At 39.3% G+C, this 22,870-nt stretch overlaps 1 protein-coding gene across 5 annotated transcripts in view; it reads left to right on the forward strand.

The window, feature by feature from the left end:
* Nucleotides 1-22,870, forward strand: part of LOC124216394 (GATA-binding factor C) — a 116,358-nt gene that overhangs the window by 40,987 nt on the left and 52,501 nt on the right. For 3 of the 5 annotated variants that reach the window (XM_069135524.1, XM_069135520.1, XM_069135525.1), the window contains exon 1: nt 12,161-13,234. The exons of 1 other annotated variant lie outside the window; for it this stretch is intronic. The gene's annotated coding sequence lies outside the window, so the exon portion shown is untranslated. Of the gene's footprint in view, nt 1-12,160; nt 13,235-20,024; nt 20,152-22,870 lie in introns of those variants that run through there. One more of the 5 variants, XM_069135521.1, reaches the window with a different exon arrangement.

The following is a 22,870-nucleotide window of genomic DNA, read 5'->3' on the forward strand; positions in this document are numbered from 1 at the left end:
GATATTCGAAAAATATGATTTTATTTTTGTATGGAGTGACTGAAATGAATTTCATTTTGAATAATAGTCAAAAAGTTACATCGCTTCAGGTTTTTTCTTCAACTCGTCTTTGTAGTTTCGTTTAGAATTAAACTCACGTTTAATTCGAAATCTGGTATCCTATTCTTTATTAAAAAAATCCTGGGCGAAAGTGATTTCTTACTTCCAATTAACATGTATTAGAGCGAGACTCAAGAATAAATCCGAAGCATACCTATCACCTTTTTTTTTTTTTTTTTTTTTTACGAAGATATCAACTTTATCTGCAAAGTGAGACCCACGTCTATGTAAAACAATCAATTCGTTATTGTATATTGTTGTTACTATAAGAACAAATTTCGTCCACTTTTCCATATTTTTTCAACTTTCCGTCTCAATTTCGTTTAATTTTTATGTTTTTTCACAAATTTTTGATTCAATCTATAGAGGAACATCCCACAAAGAGAATGGCGCTTTAAAATTGGCGAAAACTGTAACCGTTAACTCAGAATCGTTGCAACAAGGGATCAGCCGATATCTACCTCGAATATTTCCATTTTTGACAGTTCAGCAACTGAATTTAATCGCCAAAACTCGAACAAAAACATTGTGAAAAAGAAAATGTACGTACGCATTGTACGTACAAGTTGTTTCAGTTCCTCAGAATTTTATCCCGTTTTCGGTCTAGTTTTCCTCACTTTCAAAGCGCGCGCTGGCCGATTCAGAAGATTTTGTCAAAAACGGTAAACGGAGCCACGTGGCCGTGTGTACGTGCAACGTACATTGAGACACACGCCCGTCTACGAGCAGCTAGGTTACGAGGCCTGGCGCCTTCCTCACAATAAGTCGAGACACAACCCCTCGTCGCTTATCCCCAAAAACCCGTGACGGACTCCGGGACTACTCAGGTATGCATTCGAGCCGGGGTCCAGACTCGATTTCGTCAGGGAAAAGCTCGTCAGGTGCGCGAGAAAGCAGCGTGGGTGTATAGCCGGCGAATGGGCGAGTCTCTTCTTCTTCCATCCCTCTGCTGCGAAGAACAGAACCGCGTCACACGGAATTCAACATCGCAAACTAACGGCCCTGCGACAATCTCGACGATCTTACCCCGGGATACTCGAGGCAACGTTTTCTTCCCTTGTTGCGGTTATGTGATCATCCTCGCGTCTCCGCATCAATGATCACATACCTACTCTTCCGCAGGGATGGAAGACAGCCGAGGACAAGGAAGGTATCCCAGCTCGATGTATCCGATTTTATTTCTTTTCCAATATGTTACAGTAGACTGAAAACTAAGCGACGCGAATTTTTTATTCATTTTTTTCTTTATATCTGACATTAAACACTTTAAGGGGTTTTGAAACCAGTCTGCAAAGTAAGACGTGTGTAAGGGTGTTGTTTTTTTTTTTTTTTTTTTTTTTTTCTTCTCATAGGGAAACTTACATTTTCACCCTACGTATGCGTAAAATGGTATTTTATGCACCGTTTTACGATTGTAAAATTCCATTTTACGCACCGGTATGTGTAAAATGAAAAAGGACATAAATTCTTTGATTCGTAATATCTGGCACTCGTAATTCAGATCAAGCTGATTCTGAATTTTTTTTAACAATAACGTATCATCGTTCTTTAATATTATTTAACAATTAAATATTATTGTTCTTTAAGGGGGGGATCTGAATTCAGCTAACTTTTTTTGTTCAGTTGAGAACCTTTCTGTGGTGAAACAACAAATTTATATTACTATTACTTGTAATGATTTTAAATATTTTTTAACAACAAATTATTATTGTTCTTTTGGAGGGGCTCCACGCTTATATGTACAAGACTTTTTTTTGTCTGCCTTTTTTCCAATATTTGTACAATGTTTTTCAAGTTTGCGACTCGTAGGGCAAAAAATATTGTTCGCATAAAGTGCCGAACACTCGGGGTGTAAAACCCTGTTTTACGCGCTGGATACGAAAAGTACTATTTTCATTTCTCGTTGTGAGAAAACGTTTCCAGTTGGATTGATTGAAATATATGACGTTCTTGTGGGTGAGACTGCCAAATGGTCGCTTAACATGCCTTATATATTTCGGAGGGTGATTTCCCCCTTCAAAATGTTTAATGGTAGATAAAAGGTTAGTTTTTAGTCTACTACAACAACATATTGCATATATTGCGATACCTTCACAGTATGACTGTGTCAACGTCATTCATAGTTTGAGTACCTACAGTTTTTTGAAAATCAAGGAAAACCAGAGGACAGTTTAGAGTGACTTTAAGACACCTCCTCAATTTTGCATATACTGCAGGAATCCAATCAACGCTGAAGATGCAAGATCAGGAAATTGGATGGAACAGCTTTCGGAGATAGCGACCACCTGCAGGTCATCGGACACGAGTATAGTGCTTTCGGTTATCGGAGTAGCTGCAGATGCGGATGCGCAACACGCGTTAGCCACACCTCTTAAAAAGATAAGCTGACCGCTCGTGAAGAGGCTTCGCATCTGCTCGCGGCAGCGTTGCGGCATGTAGATAAAGTTTGATTTCTGGAACAAATGAGGAAAAAATCATTCCGGCTATCTTCGACACGCCCCGACACCAACTCCGTGCCCCACTAGATAAGTGCTGCGGACCATTCGGATGATAGCTGATGCTCCGAGAGATAAAATCGCGGGTCGTCGGTTATCTGACGTCATCGGTTACTGACGCTCAATATTGACTGTTTACCGAAACGAGTGGCGGCTGATCAAACGATCACGCCGCTGATTCACACCTTGAGGAGTCGGTCGATCGATCGGAACGATTTATCGAGACGTCGAAATGAGCGATTCACGGGTTATGCCTAGCTGGGATTTTTACAAAATCGATTTTTTTATTCTTTTTTCTAATTTCATTTTTGTCGGTGAGCAAGATTTCTAGGAAACGGCTGAACCGATCAGTCTCAAATTTTTACACAAGCTTTATGAATATATTTGTCAGTCCTTCATCGAAGGCTTTTTCTCGCCTATAAATATTTTCCATTTTATAAACAAACTAGTGTGAAAATCTTTGTGGAAAGTCGAATTTTTTTTGGAGAAGCCACCGTTTTGTTAAAAATTAGTATTTTGCTTATTACTTCGATTAAATACCAGATTATACCTCATATTAACTAAATATTTTTTGTTTTTTCATTTCGGATGATCCAATACAGAGATATCTTGCTCACCGCAAGACGCCTTTTTTTAGAGATATTCCCAGAAATCTGCTGTAGCAGCTTCAAAAATCATTGTTCATCCAAACAAAAGATATCAGAATCAAGTTCAATGTTACCCCAATACGTGGGTACATAAATTTTGATATTAATCAATCGAAATGTCTCTTCATATGAAAAATGATCTGATCCAGCTTTTCCATGCATGCGTGTGTTTCGGGTGTTTATCGTGTCTATATTCTCCGCGTCGGCTGCCGCAGCACGGTTTTGAAAACTGTAGAAAATTCCGGATTAAAGCGTAACGTTGTCCGCAGTATGCGGTCTCAGTCGCCTGGCGCTAGACGGAGGAAAACGGAGTCGATGGATATTCGTGTACCTACTCCTGGTGTAATTCTACACTCGAAACGGCGTCGCGACGCACCGTTGGACTCGACGAAGACGACCCGTCCGTCCGTCATTCTTGTCGTGACTAATTCTCGGCTGCATGTTAAACGTCACGCCTTCCCCAAGCCATAAGACGCACCATTCGACCCATTCATCGGTGTTCGTAAACACACTGATCACCGTCCCAGGTAAGTCGTTCATGTTGCTGCAAATGTTGCAATCTCTATATACTCTTCAAACCTTGTCGGTTGGCAAACCGGACTATTCCGTACATGTATATATATATATACAAATTTACGAACCTGCACTTAGTCCTTCCACTTAGCGATGTTTACCTTCGTGACATCGATGCCTAACTGCCTCCGATTCCGATTATACTCGAAGTACTGCGAAGAGCCTCTCACGGTGCTGCTAATGTGGAGTCCGCTAATTAGGCCCGTTCTGCGGTGAGGTCGAGTTATGCTGGCCCAGGACACGCGGTGCGAGAGGGTGAAACTGTTTTTAAAAACCGGGCCCCTTTGACCCAGGACACGAGTCCAATTCGTCCGGAACTTTGGGGCTTCCAAGAAAACGTTAATCGCTGTGTTAGTTGTAGGATCAAGGCGCAAGCATCCGCCCTTCGCGTATTGTCTCTCCCGAGTTTTTAGTAATTGATTTATATCGCTCCCGGTTAAGTGTGGATTCGATTTAGATCGGCATCTTGCGCAGGTAAGACGTAGGTACTTCACCATTACCGAAATCGGGGTATTTTGTATTTATATCCGGGGCGTTAACGAGGTTAGGGTAATAAACATCACGCCTAATTTTTATGCCCTTTCCTCTTTAACACCACGTATGCCCATAGAAAATACACAGAATTTGCTGGCGCTAATGTATGGTTTACCTGAGCAAAAGGTACCTGTGCAAATCGATACTGAGATTAGCGGGAATGACATAAATCGAGATGAGGTTCAAAACTTTGAGGGGAGGGGGGTCAATATTTCAAACGGTCGATATATCGGAATTTCGAACATGCGAACGTAAATGAAAAAAAAGTAACAAATAACCGATTAGCAATGACTATGGACATCAGTGACAGTTTCAAAAATCAAGATTTCAACTATTCATCTTTCGCGCATGTTTGAAATTTCTATGACTATTCGAAATATGGTATTTGAACCCTTTCAAAGTTTTGACCCCCAGCCGTAAATCGATTACCGAAAACTCGGAGAGACACGCAAAGGGCTGATGCTATATAGCACAGTTTCGAAACTTTCACCCTCGTCGGTAGGTATATCACGATTGTCAAGGGTACAAGAATCCTTTCTACTCTTCCTTTGCTTTCGTTCTTTGCGCAGTCCTCTTCTTGCGCACTGAAAAGAAAATGGCAAATTTCTTCTCCCGCCCAGTGTAATATACAAAGACACTTGAGAGCCTTTTTACGAAATGTATCAGCAATGGTGTGCATCGGCAACTAGGAGCCGGCATCACGTAGTCTTTGGGTCGAATCCATTGTTCGAGACATCCATCCCGTGCATGCATGTACATTTCGCATCGTGTACGTCGAATCCCGGCTCCGCATACACAGAAGACGACTGGCAAAACTACCGAGTCGAGCTTATCACTATGGCATCATCGGGACCGCGCTTCAAAAATCTTTCTCACTCTTCGACCGAGGAGATGCTCGAGTGTGAGATGGAAAGACAGCGTGTGTATTTACCTATTTATGCGTGCCCAGGCCTCCGTGCGTTTTACACACTTACTCACTTTCCAGCCAGGCCAGGACCGACCCATCTCCGAATAGGTCTTGTAGTACTTAGGGTTCATCAAGATAACTTCGGACTGCTGGCTTTGTGCTCCTCAGACATTGTGCGTTTATACGACGACGCTCGTCTTTCCGTCGTCAAACGTGAAACCCGATGGAAGCCTTACGGAGTATGGTTGCAGAGACTTTGGACTCGAGACGATGATTCGTTCGCGATAATTAGGAACGAGAGCACCGAAAGACGGTCACCGAATCACTGGAACGGACTGAAGAAGAGAAGAGAAGAGGATGTTGACGATGAGTCCGTAACGAATCGAACGGACCTCCCGACTTCGCGACATGCGATTGGTGCCTCCAGCGATACCTTCGGATGAACTCGCTTCTCGATCCGACTTCTTGGGCCTGGAACTCGGCCCGGTTTCATCTTTGCCCGTCACGGAGCAGTAGGTGATTTCTCGTTTGGTCGTCGGTGCATTAAGGTAATCACAGGGATGCGGGGAGGTCCCACCTCTTCCTTTTAGGAACGGTTCGAGAGCCAAGGTCGCGATCGACGTCTCTTTACACCGGGAGGAAGAAGATGCTGAAGCAGAAGGGGACGTAGGGCAGAACACGTTCCTGACACGCGTCTATGGGTATAATAAAACCACCTACTACTCAGCCACGGACTGCCGAAGTCTTGGCCATCCGTCCCTAAGTGGCTCTGACGTTGCAAGAATTTTATTTTTCTGCTCCCAAAACATCCTCCGCACTCCAACGCCTCACGCCTCACGAGTTACGACGGCATTGAGTTCAATGGGTCTCGGGGTGATTTTTTTACATTCTGCGATATTACTTTCGATCCTCCGGAAGGGGATTGCGTAACAAGTTTTCCTGGTACCCCATTATCCTCGCATTGAATGGTGGGAGGGGAGGGGCGCAGGTATATAAGTATTATAGGTATTACATATAAAGGTGCAGCAATGCAGATACTCGTTAAGAATTCTTCCAGGCTAGCGCTGGAGATAAGGATTTATCAGAGTCGTTGGAATTAATCCGGCATTAATTCTAATCGCTACAAACGATTTATCAAGGGGCTTTAAATCTCTACCGTTGTCTCTTCTCACCGGCGAACTTCTCCCAAGAGGTCGTAAAGTTTTGAGAACAAACTGGAGCTATGGGCTAACGCTGAAGCATCTTTACAACGTAACGTCAAGTTCGAATTCCATTCCGAAAGAGTCGATTTATTTTATCCACTTTAACGGATACAAGCAATACCACAAAAAAAAAAAAAAAAAATGATATCTATGGGATTGCAAACACGTTGCAACAGCATGTGGCCGAGGGTCTCAGCGTTGCAAATTACAATATCCAAGAGCCGAAGCCGCAGGCTGAAAACAGCTTCTAGCTGCTTTTGGCACCGTTTCATCCCAGAGTCAATATTTACCCAAGACCTTGTCAAGATGTTTCGGTGCTCGCCTGGTGTTTGCCTGCAGACGAGGCTGGGATGGTGGTAATCAGTAATCGGCTGGAAACTTTGGAAGAGTAGACATCCGTCGTCGTTGTCACGACGTGTGTCTATCAATTCGGTCTGAGGGGAACACCCGAGAGACTCTGCGACAATACGCCAGTGGGTCCAGCCTTGCTGCCGACGAACCTATTCCGAATCCAGGGTCTTCCACCCTCTGGGCGTGTCTCCGAATGAGCAGGAAATCCCGAAAAAAAAAAAAAAAAACAACCGTACAGCAGGCGGATCGCTAATTTGCCATGTTTACTCTGCCGATTGCTGTTGTACCGCTACTTGATTTTTCCCTTCTATTCTACGACTCCGGTTAACTTCCCTCGGTAATCTGTCCAGAGGGAAAGAACCCCCGTCGATCCTACCGTGCTCATGGTATTTGCCGATTAGACGCTGTTTACCCACGCTCTGACAGTCCGCGTGTATTGTTGTTCCACTTTCTAATGCTTTTCCAATGTTCTTAGAGTTCATTTGCTCTCCACTGTCGGAAATTATTGTGAATTTACTTACAAATTTACTGTACAAAAGTGGTGTAAATTTACAAATTCAGTGCAGCAGCGTAAATTACTATACGCGTTTGTCTGAAATATACAATGAAAATTTTTTATTTTACTAAAATTTATAAGAAATACACAAAAAAGTGATTTGATTTCACTAAATTTTCTCATAAATTTATTGTGTTCGTAAATTGAATACACGGTAAATTTATGGTGAATTCACTGTTCCGTATCCGAATTAAACTTCTAATACAGTGTAAAAAGTTCCATAGAGAAATTTTTAACAGTGTGAATGACAATTATTACATTTGTTTACGTGATTTTTATCTCTCTCGTAAGAACGATTTGAGTATCACACAACAAAAGGATTTGTCGCCGCGATCAAATATGGCGGAGGATTCGTTTTTCTTTTTTTCGATTTAAGTAAAATCTCGTCAATTTATTTGACGGAAACATGGTAAAAACACAATCGGCAATTACAGGTGCTGTCAAATGAATCGAAGAAAAAAAAAAGTATTTCATTTCTCACATTCGACAAAGTACCAACATTTTTTTTCTTCCTTTCGTCTACATCACAAGAGAAATTATAACTATTGAATAAAATTTACTCTTTTTTTTTCTTCTCTTAATTCACACTTTTATCACTATTTTTTCGCCTTCTCGATGCATATATAGGTATATACACAAATATTATACTTATAACCGGTGTACATGCCTGCATGAAGGAAAGAAGTTGTCGCCGCTCGCGGGAAAACAAAATAAAAGTTATATTATCGCGGGAAATTTGAGTTTCAACGCTGAGCGGTGAATATATATGTATATTTATATATACATATATATATATATATATGTATGTATGTAGAAGAAACAGAAGAATGTTATCAGGGGTAGTTGAAGCCGGAGGCTAAGGGGCGGGGAGGGGGGGAGGAGGGTCACCGTGTAGTTTGCATTAGAAGAAGAGAGGAGGAGCTGGGGGTGAGAATTGAGGGTGGAAGAATCCGCTCGGGGTCTCCATTTGTGCCCGACTCGCTTTTCCTTCCTCTTTCTCTACTCGCGCTTTATACTTCCTTACTTTGCCTCGACCACCTCCTCTTCTCCTCCGTTGCAGAAGTCGTTTCTTTATGTCCGCGGGACTTTCTTATCTCTTATATTCTTTCCTTCTTCTTATGGTCAAGGGGGAGGGGAAAAAGAATTCTCACGTGAATGAAGAAGAACCTCGACCGGCGTCGTTGCTGCAGTATTGTATGTATATAAGTACGATCGAAACTATCTTCAATCTTAAAATGGCCGTCGGTGCGTCGGCAGAAATATGCGCTTCTCAATTTCAAAAACAATGTCATCATACCTAAATATCCACCACGTATATTTTCACTTGAAACGAGATTCAGATGCGTGACATGTGCAGCAATTCTCGTCGCGATATTCAATTTATACAGGCAAGACTTGAAAGTAGAAAAAAATCGTTGACGCGAACGATGTACCGCAATGATCGATACTACGCGTCATTCGTTGATCGACTTTTTCCCGCCAAATTTTCTAACCTATCGCTATTCCTTGACCGACGGTGTCTCGAAAATTCTCCACAATTGTAATAGTGGACAAGAAACGAGATTAAAACTTATCGACTTTTGCCAAATATCGTACTGTTACCAGAAACAATAGGTCAAGTTAAATGGATTTAGTCAAATAAGTTTACCAGTCAACCTAACCTGACTGTAAACTATCAAAGAAAACAGGTTACCTAAGACTGGAAAATCATCTTCAAGAGCATTCGAATGAACATCGTTAACCAAACACATAATTTTTAACGTAACGTACAAGTAATTATTGAATGAGGTGCAAACGTAATTCGCTGAATAAGTCAGACTTGTAATCTCTGGTGAATTTGAGGTTATACTACAAACCATTGAAAGAAACAAAAGTCGTAGAGTTTCCGTAAATACGTCCAAGTAAAGTGCAAAACGCGGTCAACGGTGCGTCTAAAATTTGGAATATTTAATTATAATCGAATTAGGCTATTGAAACGAGCGTTGTTTTAATCGCGGGGTTCCGTGAAGAGCTTACACGTTTTCGAGAACAGCAGACGTAAACCGTAGGAGGTACACACAGTCACGGAGAGACAGAGAGAGAGAGAGAGAGAGAGAGAGAGAGAGAGAGAAACAAGAAGGTTAAAAATAAATCGATAGGCGGAGTTTTTCCACGACGCGCCGCAAGAGGCGCTTTTAGTGTGGCGGGGCGATGAAGGGGGGCGGGGGGAGGGGGGTGAGGCAATAGGCGGAGTCAGGCTGATTTAGAGCCGCCATTTTGTGACAATGGACGAGAGGGGGTATTCCTATCTGATTGGCTGATCTACGGACTTCGCTCTCTCGTCCCGAACAAGCTTCTACAGATTGTTCGGTTGTACTCGTTCGCCGCTCCCCACCGTCACTGACAACTCCTCCAAAGCTCTGCAGGCTTCACCCCGAAGTCGTAAAAAGAAGATCCGACGGTGGTGGGGGGATTTAGCCGCCAGATCCAGAACCGCGTTATAACCTGCCGTCGAGGCGCGGCCAGCCGTGGAGCGGAGTGGAGAGGAGAGGTGAGGAGAGAGGAGAGGAGAGGAAATGGGCATGAAACCACCTTCTTGACAGACACGGGCACCAGCAACCCCTCTTCGCGAAAGGCGAAACTTCATCTTATTCCTTAATTAAAAACCGAGGACATTCGGTTACGATCATTGTTATCGTCGCTCCTCTGTCGCATATATATATATATAATATATGTATATTACTTTGAGGTTAGCTCGTTCTGTGTTTTAGATTTCGTTTCACGCTAAATATTATACTTACCTACTCATGCGGTGTTACATTAAAGTCCAAATGTTTCTACAACCTGAAACTACTTGAAATCGTTAACCGATAACTGTAATGAGAATTGATTCGACACCGGATATTTATAGGCTTACAAGTTGACCGGAATATTTTCGTCGCTGCCACGCGAAAGCTGCAGAGACGAAGTTTGGTTATTTTTCAAACCCTGTAGGATTTATAATCATAAAGCCTGATTGGTGTATATATATATATTACGACGAAAAATTTCATCCCCAACGAAATTTGATGGATTGATATTACACATCGGGGGAAGCAGGCAGCGAAACGTCAATATTATCGTACCATAACCGAGAATCGAAAAATAATTCCACGTCTATATTTCCAACTATATGCGGAGTTTTAATTTGAGTGAAATTGAACGGAGATTGGCGCAGATTATGCAACGTATCTATCCGCGAATGCATTTTCAGCATGTAATTTCCGCATGGTAGGCATACATCATACCTGGTTTAGCAGAATTTAACTGCAGGCGTGAAAAAAAGCATTGATCACAGATTCTACCTTGTACAGAAATCGCTAGTTTACACGTGTCGTTGTATAATATAACCCGATGATAAAGTTCCCTTAAACTTCAGCAATGCGCGCGGTTGCGTAGTTAATTCGTTGATGATACTAGGAATATGATACGAAAAACAACCTGTTACAACTGCACTGTACATCAGCTATTATAGCGTTTAACTTCGGAACAGTGCGAGAAGCCGCGTGTTAAAATCTCGGTTTTAGATTGTTAGATGTTAGATCAGAGATTGGCGGGCCTCTATCTAAATCGGCATATCTAATCTAGATGGATACATCAAGATTAACTGACGAGTGAGCGCGCTGCTTCTATAGCTATACATACGTACCTATATCTACGGGCATAATCTTCTCGCGAGCGGCAACGCCGGCACTTGGCACGTGGCGCGTTCGTTATACACACATGAAAACACGCGCACAGCCCGATTTACGAATGCCCGGCTTAACGCGGTGTAATAACAGACGCGTAGTTGAGGGAAGAATTTAAAGACCGTTACCCCTGGGCGAATTTTCGCGACCGGTCTCGGTCGGTAAGTGGGCCTAGGGCCCTAAAAATTTCTTTATCGGCGGGCGCCGTTTAATCCGTAATCCCACAAGAGACACATTGGGAAGTAAGAGAGATGGAGACGAAACTCCGGAGTACAAAGTTGGGCCAGATTTCAGCGCTGAGTTAGTACTTATACATACCGATTTTTTTCACTCATTGCGTCTGTCTTCCTTGATCGTTCAAATATTATCATTGTTAAGTAATGACCATATTTCTTACGTATTTCGAACGACCGAAGAACAGGAACGCGGCAAATACCATGGGCCCAATTTTCGCTGGCACGCAGGATGGAGTTTCGTCTCCGTCTCTCTGATATCCCGAGACCTTTGAAACACCATTGAGATAACCGTCTTGAAAATTCTTCGATGACGCAACTTCCGCAGGATTCTTTCGGCGCTTCTTCGATCCGTACAAGCTCGTGGTTCGAACCAGTTATAAATTGGTCGAGTCGCCCGTCTAGATAGACGGAAAATTTTATGCTTAAACGCTTGCATTCCAGTATAAGTAGGATCCTGAGTCAATTGAGCGTATTTTCGAGCGTACAAAACTTTCTCGTTCCTCTAATTCTACTTGTCAATTTTCGTGCCGGGTATTATTTTTCTTTCGACGGTTGTACGTTATACATCTAGTATTATAATTCGTACAACACTCGGATCCAGCCCAGTTACCGGGCGAACAAAAGGAGGGGGGCTCGGTGCTTTTGTTTCGTCTCGAAGCTCACTTTTTAGCTCCGCTGCGGGACGCGCTGACAGGGGTGGTGGGGGGCATAAGTAACGCCCGCTTTGGGGGGGTGGGGCCCAGCCTCTGTAGGCGTCGCCAGAGCGGCCCGAACACGAGCGGAAACTTCCGAACGGTGGAAAGTGGGGAAGCTTACGAGCCGTGTTTTCGTTCGCCTTAGTTCCGCGCCGGATGCCACGATAGCCGCATCGACGAGTCGTGCGCGCGCGCGTTTCAAACTATATATATACGATATATCTCGATTCCGCTACGACCTGCGATATTATTCCACGTTAAAACGGCGGATTGAATCATATATATTATTTCATTCGATATCCCGCACGGGGAATACAGAGGGATTCAGTTTATAATATTGAAAATAAAAAAAAAAAAAAGGAAACGTCGCAACGAAATGTAAAAGGATGATCGCAAAAATTCTCATGTTACGTAAAGGTTGAGATTTAAAAATAATTGATAACAATTGAAGAAATATTTCAAATAAAGAAAAAAAAAAAAAACACGGACTAGTAAATAAAATTATCACAGATCGTACATGTACATCATCGATCAATCGCAGTGCGACGTTTTGATTATTAAAATGTAACGATCATCACATTACCCACCCACATGTACGGCGTAAAAGATCATTACAAATCGCGGCCAAAGTGGTGGAACAATTTTACTGCCACGCGGTGCAACGCGTTGGACGTATAAAACAAGTTTAGGTGTGTGAAATAAAAAAAAAAGAAAAAAAAAAAGAAAAAAAAAAGAAAAACAAACCGTGCGTAAAAAAAAATCGTTTGCCGATAGATGACGCCTGCGATATAACGTACCCACGCATACGTACCATACGGGACTGTATAACAATAACAACAATAACAACAACAACAACAACAACAACAACAACAACAACAATAATAATAATAATAAAAATAACTTATCGGACCAGGTACAACAACGATAATAATACGCGAATACGTGCCCACGTCACGATAAACGTACATCATATAAAAATGTGGTCGTGCATCGTCGGCGGGGAGAAAAGTGTGTGTAATAATAATATGTTGTGCAGGTGTGAAGTGTTTTGGTGCTAACGACAGTGATAACATTTGTACAAACTTGTTATCTCCCCTCCGCCCCCTTCGACCGCCAATCTGTCTCTACTCCCCCTCCCCCATCGGCCGCCGAACTCTCTCCTCCCCCCCCTCCCCCCCCGTTACCCCTAGCCGCGTTATCGCTGGATTGCTTCCTTCTTATTTCGAGATAAGGTAAGGAAGGGGTCGGATCAACCACTCATCCACTGTATTGTGCATCGCTCCGTATAGCCGTTTTATCTTCTTTTATACACGCACACACGCTCGCGTATATTGGTTACAATATCGTTTATTATCGGGACGTATATGCCAATTTGTTTGTATATGAATACGTACGTGTGCAGCGTTATCTTTTTATTTACCCGATCAGATATATTATACATAATATAATAATGTTATATTATTATATGGTTATCGAGATTTACGTACGAGGGCGGCAGCGTCGCGATTAATCGTCTGTGTAGGTTTTAATTGTTTTAAACGTTACATAACGAGACTTGTTGTTCGGGGTGTAGTTTTACAGTGTATTAACTATTTCTAGGTCTGTATGAAATTCATTCGATATTCATTCGGTTTAATCCTCACCTCGGCGTAGATTATTTCGCTATAGTCCAAGAGGTGAAATAATTGATTGCGATTTATATCGAATCAATTATTACACGCGTTGTAGGATTATATGTCGAAAAATTAAATAATCGATTCGCGCTTAGATCGTACGGAGTATAACGGACGATCGGGTGATAAAAAACTGTGCATACATGATAATATTGAGTTGTACCGCAGTCGGTTTGCACAGATCCGCGTGAAAGATCTTTTGGAATTATTATATCCGTTGTAAAATATTTATACATACGTATAATGCCTACATTGAGGGATGATGTAATTTCAACTTTGCAAGGGTACATTTTTAAAGCTCGTAGATTTTATAATGAACCGCGTTGCAGAGAATCGAATCTTACAATTAGTCTCTTCGCATTGTACGCGAGAGAGAAAGAGAGAGAGAGGAATCGGCAGGTATATATTAAGCAACCTAGGCTTCGTAAGTTTATATGCCGACGGAACGTCGCTGCAGCGTGCAAATTGACCGGCCAAACTGGATAAGGTACCTTTTATACCCACACCCGTATACCTTGATATCGTAATTATACACCACTTATGTATACTTTGCGGAAAATCGTCTGTAAGGATATAGTTGATGCTACGGTATTATGCGATACGTTATGTATATGTGTATAGAGGGAGAGAGATCGCGGTGGGTAATAATTGCAATTATTGAAAGTGCCTCCGAAGCGATTTACGAAATCAGTTTCAATTACCTGTTTCGCGATTATAATAATATATGTGTGAACAAACTAATTTTCCTGCAACGAGTTCCGTTACGCGCAGTGTCACGGCGCACCTGATATAGCAGATGAAAAAGTATGAATTCGATCGAAGGAAGGATCCTCTTATTGCAATTTAAAATCTATCCACCAATCGTGTCGTGTTCGGTATCGAATAGCGGAGATCGGGCGTTTGAGGATATGTATAAAAAAACACGAATACAGATTATTGAATACAAGGCGATTCTTATCGCCGGTCGCGAAATGGAGCAAATAGAATCTACAACGTTACACGTTATTGCAATTAACAAACTTACGTACGTGTGTATATTACAGGCATAAAATTCACCGAACGACTTAATCGTGTAGCTATGGGAATGATACAAGAATGGTAGAAAACAATACACGATACACAATATAGGTATTACGATGTAATAATTAAAGTCAGGTTCTCCCACCTCGATACGCATATTGCATTGGATTTCACGACAACGCGCGATAATTATCGATCGTACCTAGACAATACTGTATACAGGCTGCATAACGTGTATAAGGTATAAATATACGTGATGGAGTAAACAGCGATTACAACAAACCTCCGTGAAACGTCTCAATCGAACAGGTGAAATAATTAGTTGCGATTTCGCGGATGCTGTAACACCTGATGTGTTACAAAATGATGAAAGAGACTGAACGCGATACGATAGATAAATAATTACCTATTCCGCATACGCTTAAATATGTATAATATCTCATCAAACGAGCTGACGAAGTGCAGCGGTTATAAATATGCATCTGCGACACATATAATTGTAATAATCGAACGAAACTACGTTACAATCATGTAACGAGATCTATAGGTTGGATAAGGTGATTTTTTTTTTTCACTCGGAATCGTCGTAGAATCTCGAGACGGAATGTTGAATCATTAACAACCGGTTTTCACGCACATAGTAAAGATTTATATAATAATATATTTCAATATCGGTATAATCTGTCTTCACACTCTTATTGCCGTTACAAATTTTTATCTATAATACAATGAAAATACATTTTGTTGAATTACTCACAGTCATTAATGTCTTATTATTAGAATCGCGGTGTTCGTGTTATTGAAAAACTTGAATTTCTTTTCTTTTTTTTTGTTTACTTCTTTCTAGTTTTCTTTTTATTTTTCTTCGTTTCACGGTGTTTGTCGTTTATTATACAGTTGGAACGAGTTTATTTCATTATATATATATATATATATATATATGTGTAATTCCAAGTACTTCTTATCCTGTTCATACACGTCGTTTATGCTACTTGTATTATTTATCATTAGCTCGTTAAACGGCGATGTGCGACTACCGGGAATTAGATATATATATATATAATACATATGTATATTTAAAATCCGGAATCGCATATCTACAAGATTCCGCACAGCCGTAAATACGATGTGTGCATAAACTATTAATATCTGTATAAATTATTGTACTTGGCAATGATCAATCGATGATTTAGAGTTTTCCTGGACAGTTTTATACCTACGGGATATTACGTGCACGACGACACACACGCCTATGTATATATTCGTATAAATAGGCATTAACTAGTATAGTGCAGCTATAAATTATCAAGATCCAACATCTTTGCGTCAAGAGTTTAAATATCGCGTAGCAATGCCATCGCTCTTCGATGTTCTTGTTTTTTTTTTTTTTTTAAATTCTTTTTTCATACCTCTCCTGCACATTTTATTATTCAATCTCGTTTCTCCCCCTCCCCCCCTTCCCTCACCGATATATCCTATACTACGCGTATTTACGGGGTTATTAACAGTCGAATGCGTGTGGTCGGCAACATTTCAAAATTTGTAATGTTTCACCGTGATCGCCGGTTTTTTTTTTTTTTTTAGTTTTTTTCTCCTCTCTTTTTTCGTCAATTTTTTTTCTCACACATATTTTATCTATACTCAAGCTCCCGGATTCGCGATACGCGTACAGTAGGTTATTCTTTACACTCGGATTAAATTCTTTTATCAAATAACTGCAGTCTTATTGTACCAGCTGCAGATACGATAATGTAAAATATCAAATCAGCAATTTATTATGTATTTTACCGTTGAGTTAATTTTTTTTTTTTTTTTTAACGTATCGACATACAACGATAAGCAAATGAAAAGTTTTTGTCTATTTCTCATTCGTACAATTAATGATCTTGTTACATTTAAATCTGGTATTATGATCTTGTATCAAAATTGCGGTTCTTCAATATATATGTATAAATTTTCGTTACTTTCATGTATTTATTATTATTGTTATTATTGACGATTGATAAAGAATCTCACGTTGTATATCATACGTCGAATCTTAATTCATTTAATCGCAATACATATAATAACTTTCAGAGATATTTGTGCATTAATTAATTTCCATAGCTATTACGTACACGTCCGGTGATCAATCCTTTTTTTCTCCGTCTACCGGCGATTTTAGGTTATTCAACTTGCACCTACATTCCGGGCCGAGTTTACGTTATGCAAGCTTTCGTCGCATGTCTATAATAAATTACATATCAGGTTATTAAGTTACATTCATTTACGTGACGCGGAACAAAAATGAGGAGGAGAGATTTGGTGTATATATCGGACTGTTCCAAGACGAAACAAAAAAAAAAACAAATATCATTTCGTCGAATTTTCAAGCTGCTCGTCAAATACGTTATCAGAGAAGGACGCGAAATAATTGCTGTTTCGTTTAAATCGGTTTATATTTTGAGGTCGCTTGACTAAAAAAATGCCCATTTTTCAGAACGGTTCGCCTCGTTTTCGTACATTAAAATTTATCGCTTCGATGTATTGCTAAACGAATAAATACGTATGTATACATGTTTGCAAGTGCAGCAATTAAGCAATAGGCGGTAATGAGTATTCAGACTGTCGGTGTCTTTACCAATGTAATTGCGGTGTACGCCTAAACTAAAATCGCCGTCGGAACGAGGCGCCAAAGTTGTCTGGCCGCTCTTTCACGTGGGTATGGGTATAATTTAACGTGCCTACAACGTTTCTTCGTCCAATGCGCGATTTCACGGTGTCGCCTGCCGGAGAGGCGCCTCACGCCTGTAGCGATAATCGTACTTAGAAGTTATAAACTCGCCCGTGTAGCAGCTCTAAAGAACAATATCGGTAATACCTATTATCCTTGCTTATTTATATCCGACCGCTTAGTTAGTTACCTTGATTCTTCGTTTCGAGCGCCGCTCGTGATAGCCTCGAGGAAATTACCGACGGCCCTTCGGGGTGTCTGACAAGTTTAGATCCTGGCGCCTAACGGCGAATTCCGGCTACGATGTGTGGATGTATGGGAATGCCGAAAAGTTGATTGATAGTGCGTAAAGTTTACGAAAAAAGAATTGTCGAAGACGAGGGCGATGCAACTTTTTGCCAATCCCTTGAGCTTTTATACCACTCGACTATTTTATCAGAGACTCTGGATAGTAAAAATTGTTAACGTTGAAAACGAAACGTATTGTCATCGTTGAAGTGAAATTTTATGAACTAATTTCAATAGGGAGTCGGATTTTTAATATACGTAATTCAGCGTTTTTTTTTTTTTTGTTTTTGGGGTTGTTAGTTTGATTTAATACTAATTATTTCGTATCTAATGTAAATTATTATCGTTGGAAGGAAATTGACTGAAAGAAATTGTGAAAATTGAAGATAAACGTGTTTTACATGAATTATAAATTTTTGGTGTAGCTGATTACGAATCTGATATCGGATTTAAAAAATTCAAGATGACGGGTTCAACACGACCGACGAAAATTTCAAATTCTATCGAATCCGGAGAAAAAACTCTCTTTCAGAATCTAAAATCAGATCTTGACAATTCGCTACCGCCAATCCAATCAGCGATACCGAAAATCCCCGCACAGAGTTTTTTTTTTACAGTATTCGATCAAATTTGAAATCTTCGTCCGCTGTCTTTAATTTTTGAAATCTGCTTTCAGATTCGTAATCAGCTATCCCAAAAATCATAGAATAATACCTTGTTATAAAAGTTGACTCGGCACAATAATTGGTCAATGAGCTCATGATTATAAACTGTCACTATTTATTTTATCGCGTTGTTGTCCAGTGTTTCAAAATTATGTGTATATATATATATATGTACACCTGTCAATTTTTGCGGTTTACCTGATACTGTTACGTTACAAAAAATGACAAAGCCTGTAATGTACGCGAGTAATTTGAAAATCGGGTCTAAATCGCAAACTGCAAAACATTCTCACTTGTAATATTACACGACGATCGTGTCCGCGATTTCCGATCGGCTACGAAATGAATCGACCGATTACAATTGAAGATAATCACGATCAGTGTGAACAAGTGCCTAAAAAAAAAAAATCAAAAGTTCATATAAATACCTGTAACGAGACCTTAGGGAAAAAATCATTGTTGCACAAATTAGGAATGTAACTTTCAACGAATTACGGTTGCAAGTTTCCCAGAATTTCAGACAATATCTTGTTCACTGAGAGAAATATTTAGTTCCGGTTATCGCTCACTCCTCAACTATTTTCATTTTTTTACCAGAATCGAGAAATGTAGTTCAAAGTACAAAAGTTCTTACACTCTTCTGCCTTTTCCCCCATCAAATATAACACAGTGTACAAAAATCAGAATACGTAATTGCGAAACATGTTTCGAGCTGTCTATTTTCTTCCCGTAAAATAACAAGACATCCAAAGTTTCGAAGATTTAGAAAAACGATGCGAGCGTTTCGACTTTGAAAAAAAAAAAAAAAAAAAAAAAAGAAAAGAAAAATCGCAGCACATCGTACTTCATCATCGTCATTCTTCTTCTCTTCCTTCGACAACTGACGCGTATAATCGAACACCTTGGCGATCGGTCACCCACGGAAGGATACCTACACACACGCGCGCACTTACAAATTTAAAGACGAACACGCGTGCGATGGGTAACCACACACACACGTAAATATACAGACGTATAAACGTTCCGCGGTTTTGGGTAATCGATATCTTGAGATATGAGGTACTTGAAGGTAATTTTCCATCGCGATTGGGGATACGTACACATCGACGCATTGATCATTTTTACACGGTATAATAAACGGTTTATAGACGGATTAAATTTTCCAAAACAGATCTCACGGAATTGTGTTGTAATTTTTTGGAAACGTATCAAAGCATGCAAATCACGCGTACATGATTCGTCAGTTTAATCTGTATACTTGTTAATAATAATTAGTATATGTAACTGGTGGGCAATGACGTATGTGATAAATCGGGCCGTATAAGTGCCCGCGCGATATATTTACTCGGTCCGGCGGAGTTAATTTTTATCGCTAGGCGTAAGAATATTTTTTTTTATTTATTTTTTTTCTTCTTATTCACCCGTGCAGCGGGAGATTATAATACCCACATCGAATCTTGTATCGATAAGATAATGATTTATAAAACGAAATACGTGATCAAATCTATATCGTGGATACATGTAATATATATATATAAAATATACACACACACACACGTATATCGAAGGTTTGATGGAGGTGGAGTCGTAGGTTCGAAACTTAGATAAGAGGGTGCGTATAACGTCGAGCAGATCGGCTTCTACGTCAGGCCATCATTGATAAGGAGAAAAAGCCAAATGCTCGTTTCAAATCACTGATTTAATTTAGTTTTAATTCTCTTCCGGTATAAACTCGTCGGGTTATATACAGTTATTATACATAATCTAACATCGCGTGCCGATTATTTCACGTGAGTATTGTACATACGACACAACGCTATAATATATTACACATATGCGTGTACATACATACATACATATATACATATACATATATATATATATATATATATATACACACATGTGTATACCATGTATTTTCTCACATATGTTGTTACATACATCGTCGTGTAATGTGCGTGATTTTGTACATGCACGTTCTGTCGCGATTCATCGATCCATCGATCCATCGATCATCCTCCTTCCCGTCGGAAGTTAAAAAGATTCGTGAAAATCTCAAAGTCGATTATTATTCCTCTACGCGATATTTAGGTCGGCGGACATTGTGAAAATATATTATCATGTTCAACTCGATGCAAATTTTTTTTTATACCACTTATACCAATTATTGATACATATATATATATGTATATACGATTGTTATTTATGTGCTGTTTATATGGTAAAGTTGAAATTGCGGAAATCGCTTCGATTTTTTTGGTGACCCGATTTTTCATTTTATAAACACATACTTTACTCCTCTTTCCGTTTGAAATTTGGATATTTTTTATTTGAGTTTCTTTTCCTTTCTTTTTATTTTTCTTTTTTTTTTTTTTTTTGTTTCCAATACAGCCAACTTTGGAAAAGTTTTAATCGCTAGTCAGTGATAAGTGTGCGTGAGCGTGTGTGTGTGAATATAAAATATGTAATAAAAGTGCAACGTGACGCAGTTACGTTGCAATAGAATTAATGTAATATTTTAAAAGCGTAAAATCCGTTCCGACAATTACCAACGTTTTTGATTTTACAATTCGTGTTATATCCGAGAGACGCAAAATTTTATCCGTCAAACACGATGAGACACTAGACTTTTTCTGTGACGTTTTATGATGTACAAAAAATTGACAAGAGAAAGAAAAAAAAAAAAAGAAAAGTTTCGATCCTTTTTTTTTTTTTTTTTTTGTTTTATTTTTTTATTTTTGCTCCGTTCCGTTTGCATTTACACGAAACAACGTGGTGTTTACGAATATCGGCTAATTGTAATCGAAAGCAGTGCTGCGGATAGATTCGTATCTTCCATGTCGGCGTAATTAGGCAAACCTAGGCACAGGTATATTACATATCTATTTTGATCGTTAGCGGTCTAGACCTAAGATTGTCATTCTGATTTCGCTAATTAGTTTTCTACCTAGGTACATACCTAATACACCTTTTGCGGACTCGAGCCGTCGCCTCTGGTTCGCGATAATATCGTGGAAATAATAAATTTTGTCCCGCATCTTCCTAAACTTCGATATTTTGTAGTAGGTTGGAATACATCGGTTAAATATCCGCTTGAAAACGAAAGGGGTTTTGCCAATTTTTTTTTTTTTTTCTAACATTATTTTTCAATTCAAATTTATGCATTGGGGAAAGAGTTGCAAAAAAAAAAAAAAAAAAAGAAATAAAAAAAAAAGAAAATTCCGAGCAAAGACAGGGAGCGTATACGATTTGTTGTATTGGTAATTTTGCGAACAATAAAATTTGAGAGGCAAGAAAACAAAAAAAAAGAAAAAGAAGAAAAAAGAAAAAAACAAAGGCAATATTTTTTGCTTATCAAATTAATTAACTGCTGCTGGTTGTGTTTCGTGTTTCATAATCTTATCGCCGCTGAGCTGGTATATACACCGTTTCGTATATCTTATCTTTTATTGTTTTCAAGTATTTTATTTGCCCTAAACCGTGGCCCCGACGAGAGAGAGAGAGAGAGAGAGAGAGAGTCAAAACGAATTTTTGCAAGTCTCGATTACTCGGTGAACAATATTTAGTTAATTCTAGGCGGAAGATTAGTCGTCGCGTTTTATAGCAGCAAAACTGTGCTCCTATTTTATTTTATTTTTTTTTAAACTACACGTGTACATGTAACACAAATTTTCAGTGTTATAATAACGTGGTGAAATTTGACATTGTTAATTTTTTTTTTTTTTTTTTTTCCCCCTTCAAATCATCCTTTTTTTGTGTTTTTCTATTTTTCTATTCATGGTATGTATACATGTGTAAGTATATACACATAAATATACTAAATCGAAGAAGATTTATAATTATGAAGTGAAAAGAATTAATTTCTATGTACAACTTGTTTCAACGAAAAGAATAAACATCTAATATCGGATGATAGATTTAGAAAAAAAATTGTAGCTTATCGTGTATTTGACAGATATTCTATCAATTTTAGATATTATAGTTTACACGTTTTTCAAATCAAATATTCAAGCTACATGAAAATCGTTTAATTTTTATCTACCTCGTATAGGTATTATTAAATGCATATATATACATATTATATCTGGGCATGCATCTACGTTCAATATCGATTTAAGATTCGAAGCTTTGTCTTACTTATTCTCTTTATCATCGTTACCGCGATGACCTTGCAAGCTGTATTATATATGCGTCCAAGTACGAAATTATATCGTCGATAAAGATATAATTTCAATCAGCCTTGTTGCTCCACCCGATTTCCACTCTTTTAAAACACTCTGATTTACCGTGAAAATATTTACTCGATTACAGGTATAATCACGTAAATTCCGCAATTTCAGCTTATATTTATACAGAAATAAAAAAAAACACGCACGAGTTTTTCTCTAACATAAGGTTAGCTTTTTTGGCGACGATAATAAAAATTAGCTGGAATCAAAAATGTTTCTATAATCGTAAGGCAGATGTAACATAGTTTTATAAATTTGAGGAAAATAAGTATACACGAAC

This window comes from Neodiprion pinetum, chromosome 4 (genome assembly GCF_021155775.2).
Source record: "Neodiprion pinetum isolate iyNeoPine1 chromosome 4, iyNeoPine1.2, whole genome shotgun sequence".
In the NCBI taxonomy this organism is placed as follows: Eukaryota; Metazoa; Arthropoda; class Insecta; order Hymenoptera; family Diprionidae; genus Neodiprion; species Neodiprion pinetum.